This window comes from Anas acuta, chromosome 6, assembly GCF_963932015.1.
Source record: "Anas acuta chromosome 6, bAnaAcu1.1, whole genome shotgun sequence".
Taxonomy (NCBI): domain Eukaryota; kingdom Metazoa; phylum Chordata; class Aves; order Anseriformes; family Anatidae; genus Anas; species Anas acuta.
This window is the reverse complement of record NC_088984.1, coordinates 8,933,264-8,957,309: the sequence shown is the minus strand read 5'-3', so window position 1 is coordinate 8,957,309 and position 24,046 is coordinate 8,933,264. Positions and strand designations below refer to the sequence as shown.

The 24,046-nt window shown below is 37.3% G+C and overlaps 1 long non-coding RNA gene across 10 annotated transcripts in view; it reads right to left on the bottom strand.

Annotated features, from left to right (window-relative positions):
• Positions 1–24,046, bottom strand: part of LOC137858904 (uncharacterized) — a 296,077-nt gene that overhangs the window by 19,199 nt on the left and 252,832 nt on the right. For 7 of the 10 annotated variants that reach the window (XR_011098068.1, XR_011098066.1, XR_011098064.1 and 4 more), the window contains 2 exons: positions 3,060–3,226; positions 732–891 (listed from right to left, as the gene is read on the bottom strand). This is a non-coding gene — a long non-coding RNA (uncharacterized lncRNA). The remainder of the gene's footprint in view (positions 1–731; positions 892–3,059; positions 3,227–24,046) is intronic. The other 3 variants (XR_011098069.1, XR_011098065.1, XR_011098071.1) reach the window with 1 other exon arrangement.

The window sequence follows — 24,046 nt, the reverse complement described above, 5'->3', positions numbered from 1 at the left end:
CACCTACCTAAAGCACCTACTTGCTGTTTGGTTTCTGACTAAGGTTTCTCCTTCACATTAAGTGTATCGAGCAGTTTGCTGTCAGAAAGATGAAAAATGGGTCACAGCGTTACACTTTGCTCCCCCTACCTTCAGTGGGGCCAAGTTGATGAACTAATTCTGGAGTATTTAAGTCAGTTCCTGTAGAGTAGGGAAATACACGTTGTGAGCAAGGACCTAATCCTGTAGTCACTCAAGCTAACTAATTGCATGAAGGGTCATGGCCAGATTATTCTTACAACTTAAATTCTTTTATTACTTGAAAGCAATAAATCTAAAGCAGAAAGGAGCACCCATTCGCTAGATATAGATTTATTTTCTGCTTTGCAATTCTCAGGAATCACTCCTGAAATGGTGAACTTTTCTAAATGTCAGTTAAAAGGTTCACTGATTTCTTTGCTCATTTCCTAAAACTAATGTCTGTGTGTACTCTCTGGGCCTGCTGCTTTAGCTTATCCTGCCCATCCACTCTCTAAGCAATTCCTTTGTCCATGCTTCTGTCCAGTACTACTATCTTCTGTTCTTTCCAAGCTGTCTTTCAAAGATCAATTCATGACTTCATCATAAAAAAAAAAAAAAAAACCTAATACATTTCACTGTTCATTTAACACAATAAAAAATTGTAAATTTTAAAACACGTATGCATTTTCTTTGTCTTCTGTTTATTGAATATGGACTTGAAAATTCCTTACCTTTGAGGTTTCAACTTCTCTTTGTCATTTTCTTGCTTTTATCTCTTCTAACTTGTTCTTAAAAACCTCCTGGTTGCTTTCAATGTTTTGTGTCTCCCTTTTTTTTTCCCAATAGCATTTGCATACTCAGCCATACTCAGCCTCTTCAAGCACAAATGCTCTAAGATGTAGCAGAACAAAGACTCTGTATGCAGGGTCCCAACAATATAAAAAACCAGTATAAATAAATAATATACCTTCCTTTCTTTCTCTCTTTCCTTTATTAGTAACGTGGACACTGTGAGAAGAGAATTACTTTCTGAGGATATTAGGAGCTTTGTTCCAGTGGCTGGTGAGGGAGCACAGCCTTGGAGAGGGGCGAGGTGCGTGGAAGTTGTGTGCTTACACCAGTTCCTGAAATAAGAGGTTGGAAGCCTCGTATAAACCTGCTGGATAACCAGGTAGAGACCACAGATTTAATTTTTATGTCTGTAATTGAGTAGCCCCAAGGGGGTGAATGAAGCTTACCCTATGATCAATATGAGTACACAAACCGAAATACAGATTCTGCAGTCTGGTTTTGAACTTTTTATTTGTTTTTGATAGCCTGAAATTTAATTGTAGTCTTGCTGTTGATATCTGAAAATTTTAGTTGTTTCCCACTTCCTCTGTGTATTATTAAATTTCAGCCAAACTTCACACTCTTTTCACATTCCTCCAAAGTTTGCTTCTCTCCAAGCCCACTATATTGGCATTGCCACCTTCTCTGCAGACCTTCATCAGCACATTAAATTCGATGGAAGAGAAGAACAAGGAGTCAATGTGCTAAAAGAAGGCTTTTTTTGTGATATATGTTTGAAAGGGATCTTTGAAATCTCAATGAGCTAAAATTGCATGCATGAAACAGCCTGCTTTCCTGAGGTCACAAGCAAGGTGAACTATTCTCATCACAACACAATAAAAATGCCTTTGTTTTATGTATAGCAATTCTGTAGTACACTCTACCTTGCGGTGAGCAATTTGTCTGAGAATAAAAGATAAGTGTTCACACTATACTTTTTATATGATCATTCCTGTTTGAGGAATCTTACTAGCCAAACTGAGGTAAAGAAAGTGAATGTAAAGAGAAGAGAAAAAAAAAAAAAAAAGAGAGAGAGAACAGAAAATAACATAAGTTGGAGGATCAAGAAAACAGAAAACACAGGGCTGTAGAAAATTGAAACTAAAAGGACAAATTTTCCTTTAGCAAAATTTTAGCATTAAGGGGAACTAAACCAGGCTAAACCTATCATTAGTGAATTCTACATGGCATAAAAGATTTTCAGGAGCTTTAATGGCACCACACTCCACCAGCAGTGTCCTGACCATGAGAAAGACACTCTTATCTCAGTTTCATGTCCCAAACAGAAGCTAATGGTGGAGACTGAGGGACATGGGTCACAGCAATGCCATCACATGACTGTGCTTTTCCCATATGATCTCTCAGCTCCAGAGGTTTGTGAATCAAACCTGATCCCCAGGTAATTTACATTTAATAGTCTTCCAGAGAATATTTTTCCCGCCATGAAACTGTGTTATATCTGAACACAGGTAAACTTTTTTTTTTTTCTCTCTCTCTCTTTTTTTTTTTTTTTTTTTTTTTCTTTATTGTATAGTTCATTAAGAGAAATCACAATGAAATGCAGGAGATCCATTTCCACTGGATCCACACTCCTGGTTCAGGACTGTAAAATCATCTAAGATGAAATCTTGTTTCAAGTGTCCATAAATCCCGGAGTTTTTATTTCCAAGGATAGATCGGGTGGTACTTTGAGCAACCTGGTCTAGTGGAAGGTGTCTCTACCCATGGCAGTCTATTGTAAGAATTAAAAAAGTCTGTTTTTACTTTCTACACTTGTAAAACTAAAACCAGTCAACTTCTGGATGTAACATTATCTTTTTTTTTTTTTTTTTTTTTTAATCTTTTGCTCTTTTTTGTTTTCTCCTTTTTTTTTTTTTTTTTTTTTTTTTAATATGTTCACAGTACATTCACACATATCTCAATAAATAAATAAATAAATAAATCTACAGAAATCTACAGTTCCTGTAACACAGTATGAGTCTGGGAAGGCTTTAGGCTTCTAGATTCAAATTACTGTAATTCTGTCTTTTAACAAAACTTGTTATTTTTCTCATTTTTCAGAGCCACAGAAATACTGCAATAAGACAATTAGAGACACATTCAGCAACTTAATTACTCTAGATACAATTCTATGAACAGATTCAAATCTTTGACCATTTAATGATGATTGAGTATTTCATGCCACTTCCCATTAGTGGAAAAGGACCCTCTGAACAAATTGAACTTACCTCATTGAGCAGTCACCCTCCCAGGGCAGCATATTGCACTCAGTTGAAGCTGATCTAATGCAGGCCTTCTATCACTTCAGTGTCAGGCAATCAGCATACATTTCTGAAGATTCATGAATGGCAAAAGGGCGACTTGTATAAAGTGCTTCTCAAGAAAGACTGTCTCTCTGTTCAAAAAAAAAAAAAAAATCTAAGTAAGTTTATTTTTAAAGTGAGAACATATTTTTAAACGTAGAACATGACTTCAGACAGAGAACTGCACATATACACGTATATATTAAAAAATTATTATATATTAAAAAACAAAAACAAAAACATGTGAGAGAATTAGAGCTGTGCTGGCTTTCATATTCATATTTCTACCAAAGGGTTTAGCCCCTTTGGGCCTCCACACATATCTTCTTGAGGAGGGATGAGGAGATATGTAGAACAGGCAGAATTTTGTCTTGTTCTTACTGTAGAGCAGGGTCAATCAGTGAAAATCAGGATCTATTGCCTTTGCTTAAGGTGCCAATTGTGAGGTATTTATTAGCATAGACCCATGAACTGTCCCCTTGCACAGACTTATTTGTACAGGGAAAAGCACAGTTTTCATGAGTAGGCAAACAAAATAATAATTTTACTTTTTTTTTTAAATAGGAATTTCTCAACACTCTGCTTGATCTTTTTGAAAAATATTCACATCTGGTACTGTCTTACTTGGATCTTTTACTGCCATTTAAATTTATTTGTCCCTCTCCCCCTTTACTGGATGAAGCTGCCATCTGAGCTGTGCTCCCAAAGAACTGGTGTTACAATAACGCTGCACTGCAATATCGAGAAACATTGGGCCAAACCTCATGTGTCTGTGGTGGAACTGGGCAGATGCTGACTAATAGTCAAATGCAGTATACAAGGCAGTCTTCAGAGATACTTTTAGAAAATATCTTCCTGCATCATGTCATTAGTGACTAAATTATACATTTTATGATCTATAACTTGTGCTCAATGTAGATAGAACAGGGCAGAGGCAGAGTTACAGGAATGGAGCAGGCCTTAGGACCAATAAAGCTATAGAGAACAGCCACTGGAAATAATATCTTTGCAGACACAGAGGCAACTTTTTAGTGCTTCCTTGAGGTGTCTCAAAGCAGATGTTTGCACTGTTGCATGTTTTTCAACTCAAGGCTTGCACGTAAGAAACTCAAGAACAAATGTTTCTCCTTGTTTAGGATATATTTTTATTCTATTACTATATCACAACCTAGCAGCTTACTTCTTATATTCAGAGTAATTTTCCTCATTCTTTTCATGGTATTCTGTGTTCTAAGATGTAAATTGAGATCTATATCTTTTTCTCATTAAGGAACAAAGCTCACTGCTTGATGACCACTAAACTGACTGCCAACAAGTGAGGAAAACCATGGATGTAAAAGAGAGTTCTGCTCTCCAAACAGCTTGGAGCAACATCAATCCAAGAGGGCAATACACTTTTCTGACACTTCATAGCTGCACAAACTTCCAATAAATCAATAAATTCCAGAAGAAGAAAATGTTATATTAATAGTCAGAAACAGCAAATATTTTGCAAAACAGTGATCTATTTTTGTCACATGAACTTTGCATCTCCTTCAAGCCATGCATTATAGTTATCAAGCAACTTTTTTTTTTTTTGAAACAAACAAACACGTTTTTCAATTTAGATTATATAAAAAAACACGTTTTGTTTTTCTACACATAGAAGTAACTGTCCTCTTCTGTGCCTCAGACAGTTTTTTGACTTTACTCTTTGCCTGAGAATATAGCCCATATGGAGGCTCATGGAGGAAATCATTGCTTTCTATGTCTAGGCTCACAGCAAGATTCTAAGAATCTAAACCCTTTGGTGTCATTCTAAGCTCTGGAACATCAGAGACTTTTCAGGTTAGCAGGGGAAAGTCTCTTTTTTTCTTCACTTCCAAATTCTATTTCAGTGCTTGACTACCTTCAGATTTTCTCTGCCTTTCATTGTATATTCTGTGGAGGCTTCTAAATGCCAGGTGTTTAAAGGGATGAGGTTCCCCCACCCCATCACTAACTCTACAGCTTAATGGTAATGAAGAAAAGGAGAGATAGGTGGAAGCAGACAAGTTTTGCAAGGCTTTTCAGTATTATTTTGTTTAGTTGTATTTTCATACAAAACTAATTTAAGAACTGGATAAGTGGCTAGATTTGTGGTATATTCTTGCATAAGATATTTCACACCATTAATGGCTGAAGCCAATCTTAGCATTAACCAAAGCATGCACCCTGTTCCACTGCAGTCACATGCACTAAAGAAAAAGCAGCATTACAGATTCTCACACATAGATTTTCCTGTGGGAAAATAAAAAAAAATTTCTATTTTCATACTGATGATTACCTGACATCCAGTTCTATCTGTGTTATTTGCTTGTGGACATCCAGATGCAATAAGCATACAGGAACACACATACACAGAGTGAGACTGAAGTAAAGTGTCATGGGAATTTGTTAAAGTATAAGGTACAATGACAATTTAAATCATTACAAGGAATTATTTCTCTCTTTGAAGAACAGCTCTAACATAAATATATCAAGAACAACCAACAGTTCTAGCTAGGTAAAAGGAAGGAAATATATAAACATTTTATTTCTTGGTAAGGAACCTGTCTAGAAGTATGCTGAATGGACTGCTCTCTGGGTTTTTATAATTATTCTTTAATACTTCTCTGAATCTGTCACACAAACACAGAAAGCAAGCTACAGGTGGAAACCCTAGATAAGGTCCAAATATTTCACAGAGGCTGATGACATTTGCTCAATGATATTCAGTAGCTTGTTACAAAGGTTTACACTATGACATAGTGCACTAGAGCTAACCTGCATTATCTGGGTTATTCAACTCAAGGCTTCAATATGAATCATTTTTATTGGTTTATTTATTTTTATCTTTTTTATTTTCTTTTCTTATTTTCTTTTTTAATCTACCCTATTGGGCAAATTTATTAAGGAAAAATCATTGGAAAATTTCATTCAGAAAGAGACAGAAGGAAAATAGGTCTCCAGTAGGTTCCTACAGGCTTTGCAAAAGCACATGAATAGCTAGAGGAAAATGATCCTCTAACTGCCCTGGTGGACAAAAGCCGACAGCAAAAGCTGACGGTATGAGATGTTGAAGAAACAACATAGCAGGAAAAACAACAACAACAAAACAGAAATGCCTAAACTGCACAGAAAACTTCAGCTAAAGTTTGCAGCCAAAAAAAAAAAGGTAAGTCGTAGATCCTCGTGAACACCAGAGAGTATGATCTTTGATATATCTTTTGGCTCCAGGACTACTACTATTATACACCTAAAACCCTTCACTTATAATTTAATTTTAAGGCCATACAGTGAAACTACTTAGAACACCCACTCATTCTAGGTTTTGTTTTGACTTCATCCAGTTAGCAGGCGTTTCCACAAAGCTATTGCAGTATGCTGTATTTCTTACCTTTCCCTGGTCTCTGCAAACCATTGCAGATCTCAGCTGTAGACATAGAACTTCTGGAAGCCGTGAAGTTCAGATCTCCATACAATAACCGGACAGACATCAAGTCTGTGTAGAAAATTAGCAGCCCTATCAGAAAACATTGTCCTATACATTTTCACCTTACCCTCCAATAATTCAATCAAAGTTCCACTCAAAACAATATGCCACCTTTGATTTCCTTCACAGCTGACTATGAAGTTATTTTAACTATTAAACTTTCATATTCTATTCTCTTTGTCTCACAGATTATAACACAAAGAGGAGAACACTGAAGTATGCACCAAAATGGTGACTCTTTGGCTTCACATTTTGTAATATAAAATATTATGTGCTTTCTTTCTCTGCTTGTCTCTTTTTCTCTGCTTTTTCCCATCATGAAGTCAATTCCCACAGCAATGCTTAGGGCAGAGTGTATCATTGCAGGGCCCAGATGGTTAGCTATGGAAAACTATCTTCCATCTGGTTTCTTAGTAATATCCTTAAGCGGATAATCTTGCAGCTCTGAAACTGTGTTAAGCTTTCCATGCAACTACTGTCTGTAGCAATATATGCTCGGCATCTAGTTTGTTTTTTAATTTAGGGGGAGGAAAAAGGTTAGGATGAAGCGAAGTACCACAGTAATATCAAACTCACTTAAAAACAGAAGAAAAGTTACCCAGAGAAAAAAAAAAAAAATAATGCTAAAAGGTGGTTTCAATTTTAAAATAAATTTAAGCCTTTTGAATTTTCATACCATTTTGTATTTCTTAATTTCCTTTCCAAAACAAAGGCAGATATTTGTTTCCTTTGTCCTTGTACACTTGCTGTGATAATACAGACTGTTCTAAATGTCTAGATACTACTGCCTAATGAAAAATGCAATGTGAAAACCTTTCTTTTTGTAATTTAAAGAGATGAAGTGATGTTGAGAACAAAGTGAAATCAGGGGTGAAGCTAACTTCCAACTAACAATTGGAAAGTCTCTCAGTGCAGCTGGAGGGAAAAAAGAGACAACCTGGATGATAATATGTGCACAGATGGGATGTTTGGACTACAGAGCAGGCAAACTCCAATAGAAAATAGAAGAATATTTTTAAGATGTCCTAGAATAAAATGGAAAAGAGATTTTTTGTACATTTGCTGTCAAACTCCTCAAGAGTTATTCCAGCTCCAATGACTCTGGATCTTACCCCAGGCTGCAAAAAAGCTTTGGATCATGCTACTAATTGTAATTAGAGCAAGCAACTATTAAAAGTGCTGCATACTATTTCAGAAGGATACTGTGAGAAGATTTGATCATTTTGGGAAGGCAACTCCCAATCTACAAGGGTTACTGCTGTTTGTAGTTAGCAACAAGAAACACTTTGTTCTGTTACCAAAGAAGACTATGTTGAATCATCTGCTTGTAAAATCACTGTTTGCAAATTGCTAAAGCCCAACAATTAGTTCTCATAATCCTTGTTCATGAATACAATAGTCCTTTGGAGAACCAGCAAATACAAATATTTCCAATTTGTTTAATAGAATAAGGGCACTTTTAAAGGGCTGCTGCATTTTTTAGTAATTTTAAAATTTATTTAGACTGTAATGGTGTGAATAAGATGACTCATTCATGATGATATTGTCATATTTTTGCTGAAGTAAGAGAAATTGCAATTGTCGCTTTTAACTGATAAAAATGAAGAAATATGTGAGGATAGTTCAAACCCATGAGGGGATGGTATAAAAGGGGCAGAGACGCTTGCTTGCTCAAGCACAGAAAAGACTTGTTTCACCCCCTTGGGACCACCATGGTGTTCTGACATGGATACCCTGCTCTGACATGGATACCTGGTGCCCCTGGAACTGTGATGTCCATAGAAGGACTAGCAGTAGCTTTATGGCACCTGAGCACTTTAGTCCATCAGAAACCTGAATTTCACCAATGTTCCACCATTGCTGCATTTCTGAGAGGAAGCGGCATTACCTGCTGTCTCATTGCTGAGACCATGAGAAGCTGAGCGTGCTCTTCCTTCACCTTGCCTGCTTCCATGCCCTAGCCATGATGGAGAAATGGGAGATGTTTTCTGCCTGGATGGTGACAGGTGTGAGCAGTCCCCAGAGCTGAGCCTGTCTGTGAGTTCTCGATTTCTTTATACCACCAGAAGCTGAAACTGAACAGCCAGACTGCAGTGCCAAGACCAGCTGGGAAGCAGAGCCTGCTGATGCCTCCCTCCTTGGGGATATTATTATCTGCAAACAATTTAGCCCTCATCACTAGTGGAGCAGAGCAGGACGATTCACAATCCAGTGCTGTTTTTGGCTGAGATGGACTAGCTGTGGAGAACTGCTATTGCTTGGCCAGCCTGCTGCCTACTACTCCCAGCTGCCTTTGGACAGGATAGTGCTGAGCTAGTGGTTTGCTGGGATGGAGCCTGAGTCAAACACAAATGTAGGCAAAACCATGAACAGATGGCAGCAGGACATGGTCTCTGGTCTCAGCCTTAGCCCTACGATGTGATGGTGGCATGGAGCATCCACGATCTATTGGGTCTTTGTTGGGTTACTGAGAAAGTAAGTAAACAGGTAATAAGGGGAAAAACAGAAGTGCTTTATGTCTCAAAATAAACAGAATTTTACTGTATTAAAAAGAAAACAAACAAACAAACAAAACAAAACAAAAAAACAAACAAAAAAAAACAGAGAGACACTTTTTGATCAGGGCCCTTTTTCCAGCCAAGTATCAGAAGGGTGATGCACAAGGAAGTTCTGCTGCTTCTCAAAGGAGTAATCACAACAACATCTTGAACATAAAAAAATGACTAGACTAATAATAATAATCAGGGACAAGTAAATTGCTATGTAGAATTAGAGTCAGAATGCATATAAACATGTAATGATTTCACGGGAATTGGGAGTTGACATGCTAAATCTACATGGACAAGGTTCTGAGGACACAGTTTGAACAGACAGTTCATGGGTGAAATGCTGAATGTAAACAAGAAAAACAAAGGAAATTAATGAACAAACAGAATTTAAAAAGCCCTGTGTTGCTGCTTCACATTCATGACCAAAAGAACAAAACAGATGTGAGAAAGGATTCACAGTGAATAAACAAATTCCTCCAAGCCCTTCACAGGGACCAACCTAAGAAAGAGAGGAATAATAAGGAAATATTTATGAGGCTTCCTCAAAGGCAAAGCATGTGGGGGAGGGAAAATTAAGGTCTTCAAGAAATAAATAGAAGTATTTCACTTTATAGAAAATTAAGTGAAATACACCATTCTCAGAGCTAAAGATTTATTATTTATAGCTGCTGTCCCCAGTGCACATGCCTATACAGGAGGGAATTTTTCAGAGGTTGATTTTTATTTCTTTTCTTATTTTTTTGTAGTATATATCTGGTGCACATCCTCAGGTCCCCACCACCTGCGGATGGTGCCAGTCAGCATGGTTCCTTTGGTGTGAATGAAGATGGGTTTTTATTTCACTTTGGGATTCTGCCCACCATCACCTCACACTGAGCTTTATGATTACTTTACTACTGGTCTCTCCAAATATTCATTTATTAAAACCACAAGAATATATATATATAGTTTTTGTATGCTATCTGCACAACAATTTGCATAGCAGAAGTGATGAGGGTTTTGTTTGTTTGTTTGTTTGTTTTGTTTTATTGTTTGCCATATTTCCTTTTTAATGTATTTGTGATCTCAATGAAAAAATCAAAGAGTGGGATTTCTTAAGAATACAAGGGGAATGGGAGTCATGGTAGATATCCAGAGAGCTATGGCAAAATTTAACTTCTAAAATGAGCTACATCAGACACAGTACCCTACGGCATGTGAAGTCCTTATTGCCTTGAGAAGAAAATTCCCACACAGTAGTATACATCTTTCTTCACATTATTCTTGGTAATAGTCATGATGACAGTCTCGTGAGCTCTAGATCCAAGAAGCAGACTCACAGGGAATATATTAATGACTTACTGTTGTATTGTCTTTACTGCATGATTTCAAATTCCAACCCTGAACTGGATTGGATGCTTTCTGAAGGATGGCTCTTGGACTAAGGTGAAGAACTTAGAAGATCTTCACCAATAAAATACAACCCAGAATACTTAATTAGACAAGCTTTTTGCCTTGAGTGGACAGTCACCTGAAAAACTGTGAAAAAGTATGAAAAGGTGCCAAAAGGGGAAAGCTGTCAAGAGCCTTTCAGCTCTCATTCTAAATGCTGCACCTACTTGTGTTCAGACTTCTCATTTATAATTCCTCCCACTCCCCTGAAACAGAATACAACAGGATGATTATTATTTTTTTTCTTCTAAGAGCAAAATACCAGCAGTTGGTTTTTTTTTTTTTTTTTTTTTTTTGGTTTGATTTGGTTTTGTTTTTTGCTCTTTTCTGCTTTTGTTTCTTAAGTAGCTGACAAACCATATCTGTGCATGGTTGATCTTTCAAGGCTTGTACTTTGTTTGCATTTCAAGGAAAGTGGAAAAATAATGTGAAAGCCTGAAGGACAGCAGCTTCTGGCATATGCTACTCTTTCATATTTTGTAAAACTAATGGTGCATACCATCCTAAGCCATGAGAGATATGTTAGGCTGTCATCTGTCATCTGAACTGTTAAAAACATGTGGTGGTTTCATTTAGTCTGGAGCAACTTTGACCACTTTAGCCAAATTTCATTAGGACAAACTTGTAAATGATGCAGCTAACATGCATTACAGCTCCCGACATTGTATGCTGGAGGGACAGATACTAATGTAACGGTACAAATAAAGCAAAGACCAGCACCATCACACAATATAAAGGTAAAACATAAATGTTAAGGTAACAAATGCACCTGGAAAGGAGTGGAATAGAAGTCTGACAGCTTGTTTGCATCTCATTGATGCCACCAAGCAATGTACCTTGCCAGCACCTACTCATGGGATGGAAGCCATTTCTGGTTTAAATTAAACAAAAATCTTAAATGACACAAGAAACTTCGGTAAGCAACCTAAGAGGTGTTACCCATGTTCAGAGTCTCTGATTAATACAGCCTCTATATTCCAGATGGCTCTAAATCCAGATTACTTTCAGTCATCATCTGCATGTGGTTTTATGTATTCATAATATAGGGCTTTTGTAGGATTCCCTGTAATGGTCTATACTGACACATATACAGGTGTTTCAGGCTGAAAACACTACACCATTCAAAATATAAATTCATGGTATGCTACTATTCTACTTAGAGTTTATTTCTTGTAATACACTTAGTGTCTTTCTATTTTTAAGTCCACTCCTGAGCTCCTTGCAGCTGCAAGATGTGTCTTAAATGGCAGAATAAGTAAACCCCAATGAACAGAACACATAGCAGTATATTAGCATAGCTTCCGTTGTGCTTTACTGCAGATGCACTAAGCCACGACAGAGCCTTTCAAGTGCTTTGCAGCAGCTTCATCGTGAAATTTTTTTATTATCACAGTAGATAAGTAGTTTCATCTGTACCTGGAAAAAAGTGCATGCCAAGCTAGGATGTGAATCTGTATCAGCTTTGCTTTTTAACTCCATGTGTAGGTACCCAGTGTATCCTAAGGACAGGTTTGTCATCCATTTGTTTCTGCAGCCCTGGAAGCCTAAGTGGCCTGTGCCCTTCTCCTCTCTTCTCCCTCTCCTGATCACGCAGCTGCTCCTGACATTTCCCCTTTAGGCATCCTCATACAGTTGTTTGTGCCACCATGGGGACAACTGATGCAGAATAATAACATCCAGTTTTGACTAAGTTATTTTTAACCAGTACCAATCGCTTAAAGTGGTTCAAGGCATGGATGCAAAAATGCCACTGCTAGCAGAGCTGAGGAAGGGTGAAGGAACAGAGACAAGCAGGCAGCGTTTGCAATCAACTTTTCACTCTGTTAAATAGGTTCAGGAATTTATATCAAACTAACCAAGAAACTACTTGTTTAGAGATTGAAACTGGCTTACCAGGTGAAACAACTCCCAGTCCTGGTGCAAGGGAAGAGCTGGGAGTGTGCAAACAGGCATGGAAAAAAGGAAGGGACAAAGAGGAAGTGACACCACCTTTTTGGTGGCAGCTTGCAATTTGATTTTCCTCAGGCACAGCTGAAAAATGCACCATTTGCTATTCATTTAAATGAATGTCATGAATTTATGGAAAAACTTTTCCAGGAAGCAGTTGTTTCTGTGGTTCCCCTTGTTAAGCTCAAACTGTTTAGGACTACTCATGTGTTCTGTTTCTCAGAAATCTGGTGGAAAGCTGATATGAGTTCCAATAGAGCAGCCCCTCTCCTGGGGTGCTGGAGACTGACAGAAGTTAAATGCTTTCTGCAAAGAGAAGATTATTCTATCTTATATTTTTCACTTAAAATTGGTAGAATCTAGTACAGTTTAACCTACTGGTTTTGACCAATTGACACTTCAACTGTGAACAACCTATGGTGTGCATCACCAATGCACTGAAGCAAACACACATAGCAACACCTGTTAGAGCTGAGTGAATACTTTTATTTCAGTATTTTGTGTAAATGGGTCATTAAGAGCAAAAGAAATTTTTCCACAGTGTACCAGTTGCTCAGAAACTAATTTAGAAAAAGAATGAGCATTGTGCTTATGTCAACATAAAATCTTTTTATTTTTCATCTAAAATTATTTTTCCAAATACTACTGGTTCCTTTAAAAAAAAAAAAAAAATATATATATATATATATATATATATATATATATACACACACACTTGGGTTGTCTGAAAACTTTTGGACCAAAAGAATAAGATTACAAATTATAGAATTGTTAGTAAAATAGAAAGTCTGAGTCCTTCTCATCTTTAACGACATGGCACAGAATGATTCTGGTTCTGCACAGTTATTTGAAAGGGAGAATACCGCTGGTAGTAATGCAAGAGACTTTTCTACTGTCAGTCATCAGGAAGCAGATGGCATGTCTTGGCTGAGTGGCTTCTTGGGCATCTTATTTTAACAACTACTTCAGCATACCTGGCAGCAGAGTCAGATGTAAAACACACAGCCTAAACATGAGCTGTGATAAATCAAGTGCAATGAATTCCCAGTCACTGCAAGATTAACAGTAATCCAGAGCACAGGAGTTTTGTTTGCCCTGTACGGGAAAATACCTTCATCTTGTCTGAAGTTAAGGTACTTATCTGCAAAATCCTTAGATCATTTGCTCCTACTTTGATTATTTAGCATTAAAATGATGTTGTGTTTGTTGTTGTTTTTGTTGTTGTTGTTTGTTTGTTTGCATGTTTGTTTTATTTTGTTTTGTTCTGGTTTGGTTTGGTTTGATTAGCAGCCTAAGAATGACAAAACTAGTGCCAGAAAATAGCCAAAACTTTTCACCTGTCAAGTCAGTTTAAATCAACAAGAATATTTTTTAATAACTCTTGACTCATGAGGTAAAAATTGTATAGGTGGACAGTGTCACTTGCCTTTTGTTACTTAAATTATGACTCTATTACCAGACTGTCTTTGGGATTTCTCATTCTGCAGAACTACTTTGTGGAGGACTACTTCGACAGTCATTCAGAGCTTTCAGTAGAAATTACCAAGTTGGTCCAAATAGTAATCTAGGCACAGGGATGGGATACTAGCCACACTTTTATATCGAGGTTGATTGAAAAAAAAAGGAAAGTTTATTGTAGTGGCTTCTGGATTCCCTGTAGATTTAACTTCTCTGTTTACTTTTTTTTTTTTTTTTTTTTTTTTTAGTACACTTGAAGCTCCAGGGATGCCTAGATGTCCACACACTGGGCATGGCATCATCAGCACATAGGAAGAAGGACAGCAAGGGCTGACTCTCAGCAGGCTTGCTGGGCTTGGAGCTTTGCTTTCTACAGGAACTCTGAGAAACTCCATGGAAGCCAATCCCCTGCTGTTTCTGAAAATAACAATGGATGTTCACTTGTTGCTTCACGTATTAAGAGGGAGAAAAAAAAAGCCCCGAGAACACTTGCCTACCATCATACACTAAATGTGTGACATAGCCAGGAGCTGAGCTCCATTTTTTTAAACAGACAAGTGCCTGCAGCACAAAGCATTCATTCTCATTCTGTTGGTCTGAAAGAAAAATTATTCTGGATATAGCCTAATCTAATAGGGATCTGGCTACTACAGCAGTCTTTAAGGGTCATTATTCTTTAAACAGTCATTAGAAAAGCAAGATGCCTATATGGGCAGTATGTACCAAAATAACATCTGAAAGCAAATAGCCAAAATACTGTTGTCAGAGGTAAACAAAGTTATGGAACTCTGTAACTCCAGAAAATAAAAGAAAATATATAATTTTAAAGAGGTATTTATTGTCCTTGCCCATAAACATGTATCAGTTCTCTTAAGTCTAGTACAAATCATGCATGCAAACTGGGACAAGAGAGATCTCACAGCATGTATATACATAGGAAAGGAGACTTTAGGGGTTTGTATGAATTAAATAAGGTATAAACTGATATGCATATGTGGAGTCCAGACATCTGAATATTTAGTTAAGGCCACATGTCTGAGTCATTTGTGGAAAGGTGTCACTTTATTTTATGCACCATATAGCAACTGAAAGACTGATTGTGAACAGGGTGAGACCATGAACCTATATTATCTAAGCTCAAGACCAAGCTGTAAGTACATAAAGCACCTGTAGATCAATTAAAAACCTCAATAGATAGCCAGTAAATCACTTTACTGCCATTATTTATCACTGCTTTGGATCTAATGTCATTAATTCTCTTTTGTCTGTACTGCCTCTACCAAACTGTGGATACAAAATTTGAGTTTATGCAAAAGGGAATTATTCCCATTGGACAATTAAATTCACTGTAGCAAAGTTATAGGCACTTCATAGATATGTGTTGCACATGCACATTATAATTGTTAATTTTAGGGACAGTGGTGGGTACCCCACTGAATGGAAAAGGAAAGAAAGCAAAGAAATGCAATCTGAATGCAATGCAGGAACCTCTGCTGCATTTCATCAGTCTGCCACCTGAACCAACACTAGTCTATAAGAAAAAAAGACAGACTCACAGTTAAGACTTCTTACTAGCCTGACCTGTGGGAGATTGATACAGATAGACAAGGATACAAAGAGTTCACAGGCTAATTTTCCAGACTGCAGCCACTGCAACAGTCTTATTAGGCAAGGTGCACAGAAAAGAGAAAAACAATAAATCCATACAAGTTTCCTTCCCCAAAGTAACTACTGCCATGGAAAGAAGTACAAGAATAAGGTCCTAGGGAAAAAATATACTGACCGATAAATCTCTCACTATGCACTCAATTAAAATGAAATTTATATAAACAACAAGCCTCAACTATTAAAGTGTCTGGCCATCTGCCCACACCTACTTCAAACAACTGTTAACTATGAACCCAGAAGTTGGGCAAAAATACAAAAGACTAAAATTAGGTGCCTTCAGCCTTTTTAATTTCTTGCAGAACTGCTACATATGAATTATTAGTGAACAGATACCTGTCATCCATTTTAAAATTAAAAATCCCTAAGAGGCTCTGCTGCCCCCTCTATCACATTACATGCAGGTCGCAAAGGTACAACTGGGAAAAGAACTGGGCTCCATCAGTCAAAAACTCTATTTTCTTCTGAAATGCTAAAATGTCTGTAAGTGTGCAATTTGAATCATTCTTAAATTCCCCAGTCCATTTAAACACCGTGCTAATAGGATAAGAAGGTATTAAAGCATACAGTTTAATCCCAGTGCTCTTATGCTTTGGTTTGTCGGTGGCATCCAGGCCTTGGTGCATGGCAGAAGTGACAATCTCTGGCCTCTGTCACTGTGGAATGAGGAGGGGCAAGCATTGGGACCTGCAATATTGCCCCGCACTTCCCCAGAGATTCACAGCTGAGATTTCAGAGCCATATTCTCCACTCCATTGCTCCAATTTCACTGTAGTTTAATGTCTCCAGTTTCTACAGGGTTACTTCAAAGAGGCAGAGGGTCTTAGCTTGGAAAAACAGGGGAGACAGGCTTCTCTGCATGTGCATCATATCCCAGGGATAAGTTCACTCTTCTGTGAAGCCACTGACAGAAATGAAGCGCAATAATGATGCCTGGGAGAAAACTGAATCTGAGGAGCCAAAAACAGACAGGCAGATTGCCACAATTAAACCATATTCAATCTCAATATCCTGAGCCTCTCAGCTAAGGAAATGTGTAAACTGGTTATCCCATCAGCACGTCATGATAACCCTTGTATAGACAAGGTGCATTGTACCTTCATCTCAGGAAATAATGCATACAAAAAGGGCTATACACATACCGAATACATAGGGCTAATACATGCTAGAGGGTTACTCTTCAGGTCTGACTGGTACTGTGTATGAGCTGTGTTTATGATGTTTTGACATGCAAATATATTTTGTAGGTGAAAATGAAATGGATTTTAAGACAGCCGCAAAATCCCTTCCTCTGACAGCCACGTGACTATACATGCCCTCTCCCAGGCTTCCAACAATGCCAACATTACGAGAGGGCCTGTGTGAGGTTTGTAGGTGAAGTTTGCAGTATGCCTGGCTGCAGGACACATTTCCCTTTTACTTCAGATGTGAGCTCCAGCCTTCTGCTGCAGTTACCTGGTAGGGTTTTGCCTTAAAGCACTGTACACAGCCATTATTCTCTGCAAAACAGATCAGCTCCTCTCCTTGAGATAACTTTGTAACTGGCCTAGAGGTTCAAAATCATAAAACTTGTATAGCCTGGATATTTCCCACAAGGCAGCCATGGATCATCCAGACAGCATATCTAAGGGGCTGGTAATTGAGGGGACAAATCTTTGGCTGAAATTAATTAGTACACTTCAGCCTGCGACAACACAGGGCCCATCAGCAGGGAACATGAACACATATGTGCCTCATAATTTTATTCAGACAGCTTTGTTCCTTACAGTATTTGTCAAATCTTAAATAATTAGATAAACTTTTACCTGATAGAACTTATTACACTAAATAATTAGGAGGAAAGAATACAGACCAATTTATTCAGGCTCTTAGTTCCAGTTGTACCCACCGTGTACATTCTTGCCAGTACATTAAATGCAGCCAAAGAAAAGCCCATCTGTTTCCACCCCTTCAAGAAAAAGTTGAGCATGTACAACAGACCTTCAGAGCTTCAGGGATTTAAACACAATCTTTGCTACCCAGCTTTTAATGCATATGTATACCACAATTCATCCTTTTTTAAAGTAAAATCTTACAAGTACAGCCAAGTCCTATCTTCTCTAGCTGGTCAAAACAAAGTCTGACCTATTCTTTCTCCAGTTTTTGTTTGTTTTTGAAGCCTGTGACATTTTTTGCACCTAGCTTTTTCCCCAGAGGAAATATTTCAATGGCCAGGATTCTAACAAACAACAGCTGAGATGCTGTGTACAGAAACCTTAGTATAATGCTCCTGTTCATATGAAGAGTAGAGTAAAATAAATTGTATTAAAGAGCAGATTGTGGGTGAGGTTCTTCAAAGACTTTGCAAATAATCACAAATGTGTTTTAAAGTTAATAAAGGAAGATAAATTCTTTTTCCAGTTTCTTTGTCCTTCAGTAAAAAATTAGAAAATAAGAGAAAAGACATGATAGGCAGCGCAGACACTTCATATTAAAACTGAAGTAAATAAGGTTTGTTTTCATATGTAGAACAGAGGTAAAATGAGCAGCCTTGATCTTCAAAGAAGATGAATTCCACCATTTGCATGTCAGCAAACTTCAAAAGACTTGAGCAAGTTAAAAGCAAATTAAGAAAATGGAAGAGAAAGTCCCTAATTAAGTGTGAACAACAATCTGGAAGAGAGACTTCATTTAAGTTGATGTTTGCTCATTAAATGGACATTAAAGCAAAAACCCTTCTCCATGCATGCCCCACAGTAACTGCTCTGTGCCTTGTGGGGATTGCAGGACTGAGTGCCTACTGAATATATAACATGGCCATGGTGTGAATAGGATATCCAAGGGCCAGTTGTGAATCTACCTGTTTAGCTAAATAGGGGAAGAAAGAAACAGAGAGCTTTGTGAGAGGCACCTTTGTCCAAACTGCTGCCTTCTGTGTGTACGGAAGGGAGTAGGTAGGGCTTTGATGGAAAAAAAGAGCAGGGCTCGGTTTCCCCAGGGAATAACTGAGTAGCTGAGAAGTGGCTATAATTTGATCTCTGCTCCATTTCTGGGGAAAAGCAAATACATCAAATACATGCTGCCCTTTACTCACCACAGAATGCCAACTGCCTATCAATCCCAAGCCCTGGGAGAACTGTCCAGGTGCAGGCTAATGAGCAGCAAACCTGGAGTGTAGGGCTTCATAAGATTATTGATATAAATACCTAAAAGAAATACACCCTACCTAAAGATAATTAACACATAGGGCATGTATTAATTCTCAGATCAACTGCTTTGAACAAATACAAAGGATGTGTGCAGGTGTATGGGTGAGTGGGTGAGAGAGGATGGGTGTGCATGGAAATGTTTCCACATACTTACATCCAAAATCCAGGGTTGTTTCATCCCCTTATTACCAGATGTACAGTAGAATGACCACACAGTTAGCAAAATCAATGCAATCAGCTAGTCAGTGAGAACCATCATTTGGGAATTCTGAGTAAAGATTACCCACAGCAGCATAAAAGGCTGCTGCCCAGCCAGGCAAAAAACAAAGCTTAAGTAAAAAATGTCCAGAGAAGCATTAAAGGCTACCCAACCAGGCGTTAACAAGGGAGAATGAATGAGGAAAAAAAATAGCTATGCAATTTAAACAAAAGTTAAAAAAAAAAATCTGCCAGTAACCCAAACAGAAATTTTGTGCAAGCTTTTGCTGCTACTACTATTTCTTTTAAATTTGTTCCAGTATCAACTGGTAATATCTACCTCATTCTTCAATCATCCATCAGTTCTGTCCCTGTTTGCCAAAAGTACATTTTCATAATGTTAAATTTCAAGACATCACTGTTTCTTCAACAGATATTTTAGGTATTTTGGCAATAGTGAAAGGAATAATTCATATTCTGAAGGGCAAATTCCCCTGCAACAGTCATTAGCAAGGTCTATTGTCTAGCAACTGATGCTTATAGGAACTTAATTCACAATTGTGTGGATCTGCTTCAGTTTGGTGAAGCAACAAACAGCTTGATTGTTTAGCTAAATTATTTGCAGACCTCCCTGTTTTTACTAAGTGTACACAAAGAGAAAACTTTAGGAAGGCAAATACTCATTGATAACTTTGAGGATGAAACTTTTTACACTTTTTCGAGTCTACTGGAACACAAAGAGAGCCAAAACAGGAAAGTATATCTTGAAGAGTTAAGCAATACTCTCCAAAGCACTTATTTATTTAGTTATTTTGATGAAGTTCTGAACCATCTCCAGTAGCTACTGAACTCACTTTTCCATGTTTAGGTCTCAGTTCTACTGCAATTACTAAACCACCTAAGAGGTAAAATGGCCAGTCATTTCCCAATAGAGGGAAGTCCTTAAAAGTCATCCTCTTTTTCTTTAAAAATATCAAACTGAAACTAGAAGAAAACCAAACCAAATAAAATTAAAATTCCTCTCACAAAGTTTGAGAATTATAACTTAAAAAATTACACAGACAAACAAAAACAAAACAAATCAAAAAGGAGCTCATTAATTCCCCTACATACAAAAAAGCACAAGTGCAAACAGACTTAACATGATACCTTGCACCTTAGCTTTGCAAAACCAACAAAGAAAAACCAAACCAAACCAAACCAAAATGTTGGTTTTTAAATAAATTGTTCAATTTAAAGTTGGGCAATATCCCACGGAGAATTTGGGATGACGAGACTCATTAATGTCTTAGAAAAGATAACCTGCTGAGGGTGGTCTTAAGGTTTGCAAGTGGTAGAAACCCACCAGAATCACTTTGGCAGGCTGTCACAGCTCTGTATCCCCTTGCACACAGCTTCAGTTATGAAACATGCATGAAATACTATTTTTTCCTTCCATGTGGTGAATAAATCATAATCTGGTGAGGGGTAGGACTGATAGCTGTTGTTAAATTTCTATATTGGATAGTATAAAAGCAGAGATTATCATTGTTCTCAGAAATTTCTAAACTTAGGATGTTTTTACTGAAAGCTTTTGTGTTGTTTACTAAGAGATAAACATCACCACTACCAGTTAATTAACTTTGATTCTTTGCTACTAATATTGTTATGGAACACTATAAAAATATAGGCTATATTCATAAAGGTCCATATCACACTGACACACATCAAGGTTTGCAAAAAGACAGGAGTCACCATTAGCTTTAATTAACCCTGCATAATTAATTAACCACTGCCAGGTGGCTACTGCCTTGACATGATGGAAAACAGTTGAGACTGTGTGTTATTCCCAAATACAGTTTGAGCCCAGAGCCACTGTACCATGGAGCTTCAATGTATGATTCTTTATAATCTTGCTAGCAATATCAAGGGTTCAGACACACAAGGTGTATAAGAACAATAAACAACTGGCACAGCCTATAAAATGTATACAACTAATGTAGGAATGAAGCATTGTGTCATGTTGGAAGAATGCAGGTGTATAGTAACAAGTGCTAAAAAGATGGGTAGCACTGGGGGAGAAGTGACCTGTAACAGATCTGATTTGCAGTATCACATGCCTGATCTTACTTGCAGTCATAGATCAGAGTCAGAGAGATTTGGTCACTCACAGATACAGGCAGTAACAGTGAAATTAAGCAATGATGGTTTTCTACTAGACAAAAGCACTGAAACAAAGATCAAGAGCTCTATGATAAAGTTCCATTTTTGCTGTTGGCTTGAAATATATGAATCACTGAATATTGCTGTAACACCTTGACTCTTTTCTATAGATATAACTGAAGCTTTCCAGTACAGACACTATCTTCATGTTTGTTTACAAAATCTCACTGAAGTGGGTCTTAGCTTCAGTTCAGAATAAAGCCATATTAGCAAATATGTAGAAAAAATGCATTTCTTTTTACATAATATCTGCTTTGATTGTATTTTGTACTTTCCCTTTCATTAAAAAAAAAAAAAAAAAAGTTAAAAATAAAACTCAAACAAGACCAAGCAAAAAGATCACTACAGGGATTTCTGCTTTTGGTACATCTCTTTGTTGGGATTGGTCTGCTCCTGCTCTTCCTAGTTTCATTCCTGTTTTATTTAAATTGAAATCTGAAAGCCACTCCTTACTTTCAGTTCTTTTATTTTTTCTACCTCCACTCAACAACTCTGAATCATTGTTTTCAGCTAATAGTTAAAAACCTCTATGAACAAGGTCCTTTAGCCTCTCTTAGGTTCCTCTGTAGAATGTTCTTGATTCTGCAAACCTGATTTTTACCTAAGCCATTTTTTGTTGTTTTTTTTTTGTTTGTTTGTTTGTTTTGTTTTGTTTTGTTTGTTTTTTTTTGTAGTTACCTAATATTCAGAAGCTTTAATGTAGCTCATATCCTCTTGTTAAATTTCACATTTGCAGAGGGAATATCTATATTTTGTCAGAAAAAAAAAAATAAAGATCGAGTGAATTAGAAATAAAAACAAGTTACCTAAGTGTGTATTTGTTCATGTCATCTGTGCAAGTGTTCACAGTTGTGAGTGAATAATATAAAATATATGACTACCCTATTGTTCGCGTTTAAGGTAGCTACTGCATTCTTTTTACAGAAATTTTATATTAGAGTTTAAATACTTTCCCCAATGGAAGTTTCATCAAAACCAATGCCTTTTTGTCAAAAGTTTTGGTAGTAATGAACTGACATTTTCTGATGAAAAACTTGCCCCAAACCCCTGAACTATCTCTACATACATCCTCACGGAATGTAGGTAACTACTGCCTTGGGCTCTTTTCTTTAATTGTATATATTTTCATCAAATTCTGGTGTCTCTTGTCAGTTTGTACAATCTCTGAGCGGTAGCTAAGACATTTACTGTATATATCTGTTCTTTGACTTAATATGAAATTATTTCACAGCTCTGTATGTTTTTCTTCTTATTCCTGATATATTTTAACATTCAGAGATTTAATTTGACAAAAATATGTTCAAACTCAAGCAGATTACATGCAAAATAATTTAAGTCAAAACATTATACTTGGAGGCTAACAGGCAGAATCAGAGTGGTGCCCATTCAATCACTCGCATTAAATAAATACCACATTACAGAACCATAGAATCATTAAGGTTGAAAAAAACCTCCAAGATTATCTGGTCCAGCCATTCCTCTACCACCAATGTCACCCACTAAACCATACCTGTATGCACCACATCCAACCTTCCCTTAAACACCACCAGGGATGGTGACTCCACCACCCCCCTGGGGCAACCCATTCCAATGCCTAACCGCTCTTTCTGAGAAGAAATTTCTCCTGGTTTCCAACCTGAACCTCCCCAGTGCAACTCGAGGCCATTCCCTCTTGTTCTATCACTAGTTATCTGAGAGAAGAGGATGACACTCAGCTCCCCACACCTTCCTTTCAGGTAGTTGCAGAGTGCAATGAGGTCTGCCCTGAACCTCCTCTTCTCCAGACCAAACAACCCCAGTTCTCTGCGCTGCTCCTCAGAGGACTTGTGTTCCAGGCCCTTCAACAGCTTCGTAGCCCTTCTCTGGACACATTCCAGGGCCTTGATGTCCTTCTTGTACTGAGAAGATTACTTGTCTCTTCAAGAAGTATCCAAATACCAAAATCTACAATCATGATTTAGAAATCAAAGACTGGACTGTTTTCATATTATTTTTGTTTTAAAGTAAAGATATGCCAGCCAAGATCCAAATCCTGTTGTATGATGTCCTGTAAGATATGTGAGCTTACTACTGACATCCCAAATATCTTCCTGGGAAAGAGATTTCTCCTGTCTGACAGTTTTTTAACTTGTCACTGAAAGACTTTCAGGGAAATTTTGTACAATCCTAGAGAGCAATTCAAAAACTGATCATTTAGAAGGATAAAATGAAGAATGGAAGTCATGCCTAACAAATCTTGCCTTCGTTACTTCAACAAACTAGACATTTTAACTTGATGGTGTGCCCATCTGTGCCTGTCTACTCATGTGACATGAGTATGTTTAGAAATTTAGGAGAATTTGTAAGTGTTCTAATTAATTAATTAATTAATGCTAATTTGCATACATTGTTTGGTTTAATACTATGAGAAGATATTTCTCCTTTAGTGAGAGGGTATATCACTAAATAGTGATATTCCCAGATGACTGATGGGTAGATGACATCCAGGGTCTTGACTTTAGTAAGCATTGGACAAAATATTTTCTAATGCACTGAGAAGACCCTCAGTTTATAGGTAATTCAAAGCACTTCACAAATTTACCTTCTCAATATTTCATAAAAATCTGTCAAGAACTATTGACTTTTCTGCTACACTTTCCATATTAAGAATTGATGTGAGTTTCTCTCTTAAATAAAATAACATGTGATACAGTTTGACTGTGGCATAGAAAACAGGTAGAGGTGTATATATTTTCTGTGATTTTTTTCCTAGGACAGTAGCCAACAATTCTGCAAGGTTAA